The sequence below is a fragment of the Canis aureus genome, chromosome 30 (genome assembly GCF_053574225.1).
Source record: "Canis aureus isolate CA01 chromosome 30, VMU_Caureus_v.1.0, whole genome shotgun sequence".
Classification (NCBI taxonomy): Eukaryota; Metazoa; Chordata; class Mammalia; order Carnivora; family Canidae; genus Canis; species Canis aureus.
The window spans coordinates 18722850-18736231 of NC_135640.1; positions in this window are offsets into that span (position 1 = coordinate 18722850).

Sequence of the window (13382 nt, forward strand, 5' to 3'; positions counted from 1 at the left end):
GTTAAGGGTATTCCATAACCTGTCATCACTCTCTCACTACAAGAGACCCATCATTAACCTTTCCATTAATTCTATATCTTCCAGATCTTCCTAAATCAACACCTACTCTAAATTACTACTCAAATTAAACCCTAGTTTTACATCTACATTCTCTCTGTTTTAGTCTGAAAAGCCTACAAGCTTTCCTGTCTAGTCTCCATTTCTGCCTCACTCCAGAATCTGGCTTGAAGCCTGGGCTTTCTCAAATCCAATTGCTTGCAAGTAAATCCTCTCTCAAACAGCTCTCTCACATGCCTGTATTAAAAATAGCTAATATGACTCACCAACGCTTTTTACTCACTCACACTAAAAGGCAGCTCTTGTGCCCCAAGGATGGAAGAGTGGAGGAGGGAAATGTGTGAAGAAAAGCACTCAATATTCACAAATAATTTTCTGAATTTCATATTAATGTTGAATTTTATTCCTGTTATTTCCATCAGGAAACATATCTGCAAGTGATTTTATGTGGAATTGTCCTTTTTTAGCTGATGTTCCTGGAGAGTTATATTTTCTTAAATGTCTGGTACAGCTAATATGGCACTGTCATGTTTATTCATGGATCACCCTGTTTAGACTAATACTAGAATGGCTTTGGCTTCAAAAATGGCTTGTGTCAAACTCTCTTCTGCCTTAGCATTCTGAAATAACCCTGTAATCTATTCATTCCTTCATTCAAGAATCGTTATTGAATACTCTTTTTTTTTTTTTTTTTTTTTTTTAAGATTTTATTTCTTTGTGAGAGAGGAAGACAGAGTGTGCACAAGTGGGCGGAGGGAGAGGGAGAAGCAGACTCCCGGCTGAGCAGGGAGCCTGACTTGGGGCTGGATCCCAGGACCCTGGGATCATGACCTGAGCCAAAGGCAGACACTTAACTGAATGAGCCACACAGTCACCCCTATTGAATGCTTTCTATGGTGTACAGGGTTGCCAGGTTCCCCAACTCCAGAGAGCACTACTCTGGTGTTCTCTGGCATTGAGCTACATTTTCTGCAGTTGTATATTTACTGATGGGGATTTTAAAAAGCTATATATGACACAGTCACCTAGCCCAGGCCCTCCAGGAGTGATTAATAAGCCTTTTTAAAAACAAGTAGATTATTGTGCATTCATTGTTATTTATTCATATGGGCTGGTCATTTGTTAATGAATAGTCTAAGTTTAGGTTTTCTTGGTCTCTGGTGGTTTTTTCAATATCCAGACACTCTCTCTAGCCCTGACATGAAAGTACATTTAGTAATCACATAATCACAAACGAGGCAGAGATTTGAAAGTAACTATAAACTAGGCAATAAAAATACTTTCACATAAAGATTCTGTCTTGTAGAGTGTTGATAACTCTTATCAACCAATGGAATAAAGTCCAGCCCTGCACCCAACATAGCTGATGACATGACCTTCATAAATGACAAAAAGTCAAGTTTGATTATCATGTCCATTCCTTCTACTTTTTTTTTTTTTTTTTTTATCAAGCTAGAACAACAGAAAAATTGCTTCTCTTTAATACAAACAAGTCAGGAAGGTCAGACAATCTAGTCATGAGAGGTTTGTTATCATTTGTAAAAAAAAATAGTTCTTTTGGTAAGAAAATTTTTCCTTATAGTAACTGACCTTTGTCATAATTCTTTTTCACCCCTGCCAAACAGTCCTTAGATTTAACGCAACTACTTAGGTTAGTTGGATCAAAAACATCTTGTTACTCAGGTAGAAATAATTCTTCAAGCAGAGGAATTTATATGACTCACCTTTTACCATCCATTAAGCAGCTTTTTATGTTGGGCCTACTTGTAATGTGTATTACTGTCAGTTTGTAAGAGGAAATGACATTATTTTCATTGGTTTATAATAAGAAATCACTATTTCAAATAACATTCACTCAATTCTAGTCTGTACTGAGTGCTGGAAGGAGGTGGATACAAAGATGAACAGAACATTATCTGTTCTCTCTCTACGCATAGCCTGGTTCTTGAGACTCATGTCTGCTCCAGAGGCAATCTAACAGTGGCTATAACCATGAGTTAAACAGAGAGCTTTGAGAAAATAGGAAAATTAACTCCAGATGAGGTATCTGAAGGTGTGTATAGCAACCCCATGGTGATGTCAGAGGAAGGAGAAAACAAGGAGATTAAGGAATGAAGAGAAATTTAAGAGAAAGTTTTGAGAAATTGAGGAATGTAAGTCTGGTTGATGAATTCAGACTTAACCCATGGAAATCCTAGGACTTGGAAGTAACATGTTCAGATTTGTGTTCCCTTAGTACAGTTCTATGCATTCTTCCGGTACCATACAGGGTACAGTCTAAATTGTATTACTTAAGGTCTACAAAAATCTCTCTCAACATACTTCTGTTGCTTGTCCTCTTGCCCATTCCATTCCTGTTTCAGGACTTCACTTCCATCAAATAGACTTTCACCTTGACCTCCTAGCACGTCTGGATCTCTGCCACCTTGGTTGTTTCCCTTAAATTGTACCACAAACCTTGAATCCTTCCCCATTCTTCTCCAGATATTCAATTTATACCCTCAGCACTTATTTAAATTACGTGTGTGTGTTTGCATGAATTACTGTTGTTGTTTTTTATAACTGAGGACCTAGCATACATATATTAAGCAGTTCATAAAGATCCGCTCTATTTCTCAGATCAGGTCACTACTAATTAAGGGATTCATAACTTGTCTAAATCCTATCTATCCTTTGAGAAAACTCCTCCAGACCATCCTGGCTCCTAAAATTCTATGGTATATTCAGAAAGGTCAGTACCAATTACTGACCAATAATAAGGAGGATTTAAATTATTTCCAGCAGGTCTCCTTTTCCTTGAAATGTTACTTGAAATATTTATTATTGTTTATTTTTCATCAGTTAACTAATTTTGAGTACTTCAGAACAGGAATCCCATTTCATCTGTTTCTCCAGTAGCACTAATTAAAATGTTTCCTGTATTATAGATGCTACAGGTGTTCAACAAATAATTAGCACATACAAAAGAAGTTAATGGCCATATATATTCTATATTATAAATATCCTAAGTACGGACGCCTGGGTGGCTCAGTGGTTGAGCATCTGCCTTTGACTCAGGGTGTGATCCTGGAGTCCCAGGATTGAGTCCTGCATGGGGCTCCTTGCATGGAGCCTCATTCTCCCTCTGCCTATGTTTCTGCCTCTCTCTCTCTCATAAATAAATAAATGAAATCTTTGGGGATCCCTGGGTGGCTCAGCGGTTCAGCACCTGCCTTTGGCCCAGGGCATGATCCTGGAGTCCCGGGGTCGAGTCTGACGTTAAGCTCCTGGCATGGAGCCTGCTTCTCCTTCTGCCTGTGTCTCTGTTTCTCTCTCTTTCTCTAATAAATAAATTAATTAATCTTTACAAAATAAAAATAAATGAAATCTTTAAAAATAAATAAATAATATAAGTAGACATATATATATTATAAATATATGGAATAATATATAAATTAACATGATTGACTAGTGTTGAAATACAGTGATTATATCTGCATTTTAAATTTCATGAGCCAGTAATTTCTCTCTCTTTTTTTTTTAAAGGTTTTATTTACTTGAGAGAGAGAGGGTGTACAAGTTGGGGGGAAGGGGCAGAGAGAGAGAGGGAGAAACAGACTCCCTACCTAGCAGGGATCTCTATGGGGGGCTTGATTCCCAAGACCCCGAGATCACGACCTGAGTTGAAGGCACACACTTAACCAACTGAGCCACCCAGGTGCCCTGAACCAGTAATTCATTTAATTAATGCATATGTGTGTGTGTGTGTGTATAAACATATATATATGACAAGTTTATTTTCCTAATTAAGATTTCTTCAAAAAGCCATTCTCACATAAATTATATGACCATAAAGTTGAATGAAAAAAATCTGTTACTCTGGGATGCCTACTCTAAACCGCTGAGCCACCTAGGCTGCCCAGATTTACCATTTTAGATGCCACTAAGAATATTTGTGATTCATGGAAAGAGATCAAAATATCACCATTAACAAGAGTTTAGAAGAAGTTGATTCCAGGGCACCTGGATGGCTCAGTGGTTGAGCATCTGCCTTTGGCCCAGGATATGATCCTGGAGACCCTGGATCGAGTCCCACATCGGGCTCCCTGCATGGAGCCTGCTTCTCCCTCTGCCTGTGTCTCTGCCTCTCTCTCTGTGTGTCTCACGAATAAATAAATAAAATATTAAAAAAAAAAATCTGTTACTCTGTCATCAGATTTTCATAAATCTGAAAAAAGTCAATTTTTCATAAAAGTATAAATATTATTTCAGAATAAACTTTTAAATTAAATAAACATGAAAAAATCACTACAGCATCTTAATTATGTTTATTTTGCCATTTAGTTTGTTTTTTTATTTTGCCATTTAAATCATTTAAGTAAACTACAGAAATTTGGAAGAGAGACAGTGTTTGTGACATCAAAGTCCCTGCTTTCTGCCCCCTCCCCCTTTTTACCCCCAAAATAGGCTCCATGCCCAGCATGGAGCTGAATGTGGGGCTTGAACTCACAACCTTGAGCTGAGATCAAGAGTCAGAGCTTTAAAAATTAAAAAAAAAAAAAAAAAGGGATCCCTGGGTGGCGCAGCGGTTTGGTGCCTGCCTTTGGCCCAGGGCGCGATCCTGGAGACCCGGGATCAAATCCCACATCGGGCTCCCGGTGCCTGGAGCCTGCTTCTCCCTCTGCCTATGTCTCTGCCTCTCTCTCTCTCTGTGTGACTATCATAAATAAATAAAAATTAAAAAAAAAAAAAAAAAGTCAGAGCTTAACCCACTGAGCCACCCAAGCATCCTCAAATCCCTGCCTGTGCTGCTGTGCTGTGTCCCCTGGTACTGCTCTCAATGGAGGAGTACAAAGAAACGTTGAGGCAGTGGTGGTGGTTTAAATTAAACTTCCAGGGAGTGCTAGGTTTCTAAGGACAGACAGTAAAATATTCATGTATAAGGAAGAAATTGTGCTGAGACATGCTGCAGGGAATGTGGCGGATGTTGTGGCAAGCATCCCTCCTGGAACTGGAAGCATTCATTCATTCCCCCAACAGCTGGCAGGTTAGAACCACCTCACCCAAGAGCAGCTCACACAGATTAATTACTTAATGCGGGATGAAGGCCTAAATCCCTTGCCTCAACTCTGAAGGGTCACCCGGTTCCAGAATTCTGTTACAACTGCATCTCCTCCATCTTCAGCCTGATCCTATTTCCTTTGCTCCTCGGTACACCTTCCACATGCAAGTTTCCATTTCATCGTCTATTTCTCAGGAAAGAGGCCTATAAGGCAATAGGAAATATAACAAAACACAATATGGTATATAACAATGATATGAGGGAGATAAAACTCTGCTTGGAGAAAACCTTGAATTCCATGCTAGGGAATTTGGACTTTATCCTGTGAAACAATGGTTTCCAGGGTGGCTACAAGAATACTCAGGGGTACAGAAAGAAAACATTTATTATTTTTCATATTTATACAAATGTCTACTCTTCAGTTTTATAATATAGAAAATATATTAGTGAAGTAGTACAAACACACAAGGATACTTTGGTATGTGCTCTAATTTTTTTTAATAGATGTGTGCAATCAAAAATTGAGAGCACAGCTATTGACCCTGGGAACAAAACACAGTTTTGGTTTTGTTTCTGAGTTTCTTTTGAGAATAAAGATATGCACAAGATAAAAATTAGAATAGTGGTTCTCAACCTTCAACCCAGGAGAATTACCTGGGAACTACTAAACAATATTGATGGTCAGGCCCCACCCCAAACCAATTTATCATTCTCTGGGGGTATGAACAAATATCAGTATTTTTCTTTGCCCTTGATGATTCTGAAAAAAGATTTCAATTACCTTTATGTTGACTTCAAACTTTCTAATTGATTAAGGTTTTTCTTTCCAGCTTCTCCTTCAACTCAGGCAAAAGACCCAATAGGCAAAGCATCCCTTGATGGGAACCAAAACTACCCCCTCAAGCGTTAAGAACTGCCTCGAGCCAGCAAGACCCATGTGGATTGACCCCAAGACAGTGGTAGATTTGGCTTTACTGCCCACCTGCATGGACTCGCCCACCTCTGCCACACATTTTCCTAATATAAACTTGGAAGTGTTATCAGCACTTTGGAGACAGTCTTTGAGGGCTTAATCCACTGTCTTCCTGGTTTTGGCCTCACTGAAATCCCTTTTTCGCTTCACCACCACTTGTTTCTCTGCCTTTGGATTTTGTCACAGGCAATGTCTATTTGGCACCCCCAGAGCCAGGTACTCTTGCACCCCGGCATCCCAGCTACAGTTCTAATGTTCTGGGGTTAAGAACCACCGATTAAGACTTAGAATTAAAGTTTGATCTGAATTGGCCAATAAAACATTATAATTCTTTGGGAGAGAGAGACAGACATAGACACAGACACAGCAACAGAGATGGAGAGAGAGAGCACAAGAGGGGAGGAGAATGAGAAGCAGGCTCCCCTCTGAGCAGTGAACCCGAAGCAGGGCTTGATCCCAGGACCCTGGGATCATAACCTGAGCCAAAGGCAGATGCTTAACCAACTGAGACACCCAGGAGCCGCAAAACATAATTCAAGCTATTAAAGATCCTTAAAAAGTAACCATCTAGTTACAGGGGAATACAAGCTAAAGATTTAAGAAATGCTTTCACCTTAAGTATTAGATCTGTATTGGAAATAAACGTGGTTATTTTCTCCACATTTTGTTTACTTCCTTATAAATCCTAGCAGTCCTACAAGTGGGAAGAAAAGAGCAACACACCCATTAAGCGACCTTTCATGTTAAACCACTTTCTTATCTGCTAGAATATGAGTGAGCTCTCAGCCTCTCAGCTTGTTTTCCAAGTTTACACAATAATAAAATACACACAATGACCCTCTTACTCTTCCTCACCAGCTGATTAATACTGATTAGCTTTGAAATGCAAATAGCCCTATCAAATAGCAAGCTGCTAGTCCTGGCCTGGGCTAAAACTGTATTGGAGTGAAAGCCAAAACCATTTGATGCAAAGACAATATAGTCCAGCTAAAGGCTCCTCAGAGATCTCCCATGATTTCAGGATTATATTCAGGATATGAAATTCTTTGTACTGACAAAACATTATCTTTACTCCTAAATGCATTAACCCTTTGCTGATCATTAGCTGAATTTTCAAAGCAAAGATAATGCTTTCAGCATTTGTGTTTACAACAAAAATGACCAGTAACAGCATGAGAGAGAATTTGTACAGAACAATCTAGGCAATTACGTTAGGACCACTATTTGTCTTAAACAGAGAGTAACAACTTTAAAGCAGCCGTATACCTTTGAGATTACCTAATTAATTCACCCTCTCCAGTTTACAGATAAGCGCCAAGATCTAGCATGCCTTTCCCAGGTCGGTATTTGGGTTGGAGGAAACGGGGTTGGGCTGCCGAATGTAAATTCCTGGTGGGGTGGAAACTGGCCTGGCATGGTCAGGCGGGTGTCAAACCAGCTGGAGTCCCTGGCCTGAAATTCAAGGCTCCCAAGGAAGGAGGAGAGGCTAAGCAGGGCCTAAAACAGGATATCAAGACTAGGGCTGATTTCTCAAAGCAGCAGGAGGGGAGGAGGCTGCGGTCAGGTCCCCTGGCAGCCCACAATAAGCTCCCCAGAGAGCCAGGTGCTCAGGTCAAACTGGGCATTCCTCTGGGGCCACTGATGCCAAGAAACCAGATTAACATCTCAGTGGGATAGTTTAGAAATGATTTAGGCTTTCGATAGAAAAACAATGCCTGCCACAAGCTAGGGAAGCCCCATCCTGTTCCTTTCTCCTTAAAAATATGTACTATTAAAATTATCTTCCTGGTGGTTGCCAGGGGCGGAGGGAAGGGGAAAATGGGGAGTTATTGTTTAATTGGTGCAGCTTCAGTTGGGGAAGATGAGTAAGGTAGAAACGGAGGGGAGTAATGGTTGCATGATACTGTGACTGTCTTGCTGCCACCGAATCACTTACAAAGGGTCTCTGCCTCTCTCTCTCTCTGTGTGACTATCATAAATAAATAAAAAAAAATTAAAAAAAAATTAAAAAAAAATAATAAAATTATAAATGTTATATTTATTTTACTACAATAAAAAAAAACACAAAAACCTGCCATTAGTTCTTCATTCACCAGCATCTGCCTTTGAATAAATTTTCATTATTATTTAAAAAAAAAAAAAAAACCCTCCAAGAAATTCAGGAATTCTGTTTGAGGAAATCATAAGCAGACTGAAAATGACTTGATATAGACAGTGAAATCTCTGAGAAAATCTTTTTTTTTTTTTTAACATTTTGTCAGAAGCATTTGGTAAACAAAGAACACAAAGAACTGTTAATTTCAGAGAGCTAAAGTTTTCTCAGAACCCCAAATGCTAGTTTCGAACATTACTTCCCCTCCCAAATCTTTAAAAATAAGTAAATAAATAGCAAGGAACTGTCTCCTTATAAATATTTAAAACAAGCCAAAGAAAGGGGAGGGGCTGCTTTTTCTATTTGTTGCTGGCTATCATTTAATTGTCATTTTACAGCCAAAGGAATTGAGGATTAGAGAGGTTAAATGTTTTGCCCAAGGTCACACAGGAAGAACAAGGTCTACTGCTTTTCATATGCAAATGATTTTTTGCTTCAAGCTATGTAATAATTATAAATAATGCAGTAGGGATGGGGGTAAGGCAATGGCATTGAGTAATGCCCCAAACAACTAAAGTAAATTGCTTCTGTATAGTGGGAGAGTCCTCATAAAGCACTCCATCTGGAACTTCCCTCTAAAAGCAGGCCATCGGGGATCCCTGGGTGGCTCAGTGGTTTAGCACCTGCCTTAGGCCCAGTGCGTGATCCTGGAGTCCCCAGATAGAGTCCCGGGGTCAGGATCCCTGCATGGAGCCAGCTTCTCCCTCTGCCCGTGTCTCTGCCTCTTTCTCACTCTCTCTCTTTCATGAATAAATAAATAAAATCTTAAAAAAAAAAAATAAAGGCAGGCCATCAAATAAATAAATAAATAAATAAAATGAGGCTATCAATAAAACCATCCCACCACAGCAGTGGAATCAAAGGAAAACCATTTGCAAAGAGCAAAAGGAGAATTAGACCACGTACACAGGGCTGACTGTAGCAAATACAAAGAAATATCTAGAACAATTAGCATGTTGTAGATGTAAATTCTGAGCATTCCAGTCTGAACCTTGAACAGTTGTACACAGACCGAGGACTTCATACAGTTTCTATTCCCCGCCCCATACCAGGAAATTCCCAGCCTGGCCTGAATCTGTATGATACAACCAAGGGTAAAGACTGGAATGAGAGTTACAAAAGGATCAGCAGGTGGATCAGAGCCAGAACAAGTAGAGATCTGCTTATCTTACTTTCAGCTACAGGTTTTTCCAACACCCTACTGAGAAAGTGTTGAGTCAATCCCTTCGTGATTATACATAGACTAAATATCTTCATACACATATGTACTTATATTTAGGTGAGCCAGGCCTAGGGTAAAAGTTTGGGCAAAAGCAGCCATAAATTTGTAGTTCCCCAGATCTGCTCCTTTTATTCTTTGGAAGTCCAGTTTTCTCATATCTTCCAGAATTGGTCTAAAGGGGTTGAGAGACTATATGTCCATAAAGCAACACGGTCTAGTTCTGGAACCATGTTTCTCCTCTCTTACTCTACCTCACTGCGGTTATTAGATAGGACTCCACTCACTTCTGGTCTGCTGAATGGCAACCATGAGGCCAATGTTTGCTTAAGTTGCTGCCACTGCTGTTGAACATGAAGAGATGGGCCACTGAGGGGCCAATATCTAGATGTAGAAGGCAACATTCCCCTTCATCTAATCTAGGAAATCAAATGGCCTGGCTTCAAATTCAACTCTGCCGTCCACTAAGTATATCAATATGAAAGTGTGTTTGTGTATTTATCAAATGGGGATTTTAATAGCCCTTACCTGATTGAATTGTGACATGATGCATATATAGCACTTAGTTAACATTATCGAGTGCTTATTATAAACTGTCTTAATCCATTTGGGCTGCTATAACAGAGTACCACAGATGGAGTGGGTTATACACAACACAAAATTATTCCTCACAGTTCTGGAAGTTGGGAAGTCCAAGGTGAAGGCATTGGCAGATTCAATGAGAGCCTGCTCCCTGGTTCACAGGATGCCATCTTCTCACTGTGTCCTCAAAAGATGGAAAGGACAAGGGAGCTCTCTGGGGTCTCTTTTAGAAGGGCATTAATCTTATCCATGAGAAGCTTCAATCTTGTGATCTAATCTCCTCCAAAAGGACCCACCTTCTAGTACCATCACCTTGGGGCTTAGGATATCCACACAGGACTTTTGAAAGGACCTAATCATTCGGTCTATAGCTTGAGCTAAGCAATGTACTAATCTTGTTTTTATTGGTAAGAAGCAAGGGGGAAGATGCGCTCTTTGCACTGTATACAATAAATAGTTCTGCCCCCCTTTTATTTATTTATTTATTTATTTTTTTTATTGGTGTTCAATTTACTAACATACAGAATAACCCCCAGTGCCCGTCACCCATTCACTCCCACCCCCCGCCCTCCTCCCCTTCCAACACCCCTAGTTCGTTTCCCAGAGTTAGCAGTCTTTACGTTCTGTCTACCTTTCTGGCATTTCCCACACATTTCTTCCCCCTTCCCTTATATTCCCTTTCACTATTATTTATATTCCCCAAATGAATGAGAACATATAATGTTTGTCCTTCTCCGACTGGCTTACTTCACTCAGCATAATACCCTCCAGTTCTATCCACGTTGAAGCAAATGGTGGGTATTTGTCATTTCTAATAGCTGAGTAATATTCCATTGTATACATAAACCACATCTTCTTTATCCATTCATCTTTCGTTGGACACCGAGGCTCCTTCCACAGTTTGGCTATCGTGGCCATTGCTGCTATAAACATCGGAGTTCTGCCCCCTTTTTTTTTTTTTTTTTTTTTTTTTTTGAGTTCTGCCCCTTTTTAACTGGATGATCTTGAAGAGAACCCAAAAATGGAAGAAAAGTTTTATTCAAAGATCTAAGACCTATCCCTGAAATGAAACAGAAACTAAATCTGTACACACAAAAAAGTCACCTCTAAGAAAATCTGATATAGAACATTCAACTCCCAAACTAAAGAGCTTTAAAAATAAATATTTTTTTTTTCCAGGCATCTAGGTTTTATAGGTAAACTACTAGCAAGGGAAGGAATTTAGGCTGGTTTCTGACTTCTCCATGGTAATACTCAACAGAAATAAGGAAAAGAGCAGTATCAGCCAGCTTCCAAGATGATCTTATATGATCCCCACCTCCTGGTGTCCATACTCTTGTGTGGTCTGCTCCCTCATTTTAAAGTGTTGGACTGTGCGACCAAAAGAATCCTGCAGAAGTAATGGTATGTCACTTCCAAGGTTGGGTTCTAAAAGCACTGCAACTTCAGTCTTGGTTGTACTCTCACCCTCTTGGGTCACGCATTCTGGGGTAGGTCAGCTGCTATGCAAAGGTCAAGGCAATGAAGAACTGAAGTCTTTTTGCCACCACTCAGGGAGGAAGAGCCTCCCAAGAACAACCACATGAGTGAATCATCTTGGAAGTAGATCTTCTAGGCCCTGCCAACCCCTGAGATGACTACAGTGCCGCATACAGCTTGAACACGTTATCAGGAGAGATCTGAGCCACCACCATACAACTAAGCCACTCTTAGATTCCTCACCCTCAGAAACTGCATACCATAAGAAAGATGTGTTGTAAATGGCTAAAATTTTGAGTAATTTGTTACACAGCCTTAGATAATTAAAGCAATCCTCAAAAAGAGAAATAAAGCATGAGCCAAGAATAATCTATTCACAGAAGATAGTATTCAAGAATAGAGTAACTTTGGAGCTCCTGGCTGGCTTAGTCCATGGAGCATGCAACTCTTGATCTCAGGATTGTGAGTTTGAGCCCCACAATGGGTGTAGAGATTACTGAAAAATTAAGTCTTGACATTTTTTTAATTAAAAAAATAAATAAACAGATATTTTCACAAGCAAAAACATTAGGCAATGAAGACCCATTAAAATTGTTAAGAAAAATTAGGCAGTTAAGAGACTGAAACAAAGAGCTCAGGAACAAAGAAACTGGTGAAGAAACTGACAATGAGTACTGGCTCTGTTAAAACGGAGAAATGACACTAAGTTACTATGGAAATTTTGCTATAGACCGAAAAATAAATATTAAAAATCATATGATGTACAACTATAATAAGAATCTAAATAAACAGCATGGGGAGGAATCGCAGGAGTGCTAAGGTCCTTGATCTTTCCTTAGCAAGACATTAATTACTATCAGCTAAGGCATAAAAATTGTATTGAGAAATAAACACAACTCCAACCTCATTATATTTTCCACAAGTCCTTTGTTAACTAACAAGGAATCTTTTAGAAAATATTACCTCTAAAAAAAAAAAAAAAGAAAATATTACCTCTTGTAATGAATGAAGAGTTCTGTCCTGATGCTGAATTTCAACAATTTCTTTAGTTTCACTTGTTTCTTTTTTTATATTGTATATCTGAAGTAAATTGTGATTAGAGACAGGATTTATATTCTTATCCCTCTCCTTTCTTCCTTTCACCAAAAAATATAAGTGAGGTTCGCTACTGTGAACTTCTGGTTCTAGACAGGCTTGTGGGGCCAACTCCTCCCAGGCCCTGCTTCCCCTCTTGACTTAGGGTCAAGCCAGAGTCTAGCTCCCACAGTCTCATTTCAGGGGCTCAGCTACATGACTGACACCGGGGCCTCAGATGGGACTACCTAGTCCAAATCTATGAATCTACTTGAAGCCAAACCTCAGGTAGAAAACTTGGGGGGTCCAGGATAGGAGCAATTTGTCTCCCTTCCCAGAAGACCCCTGGGCTCCTGATGTAAATGGTTCCCTTCCACTTGTCAGTTCAGGAGCTGGCTTTACACTAAATGCCTTTTTTTACCTTTCTCCTATTGTCCATGCCTTGTCTGACTCACAAAGTGTAATGAACTGCTCAAAGATGGTCTTCCATCTCTATCCATACAAGGACAGAACATCTTTTACATAAGAAGAGAAAGGAAATACTCATGTAATTCCCTCTAGGGCAAAAATTTGGCAGATTGTCCCATTAGGCAAGTCAATAAAACCTTAATATTTATATACTTGTAATTCAGTGGAATTCAGTGAAATACTTCAAACAGTGCTGAGAATTATCATAGTAATTTGATACACTAGTAATCTAATACATTTTATCTATTGGTGTTTCAGGAGAATATGTATCTCTATTGTTTGTCAAGAGTATTACCTTGGTAGTTTATTAGTGGTATTTTTGATTAATCCTGATGTT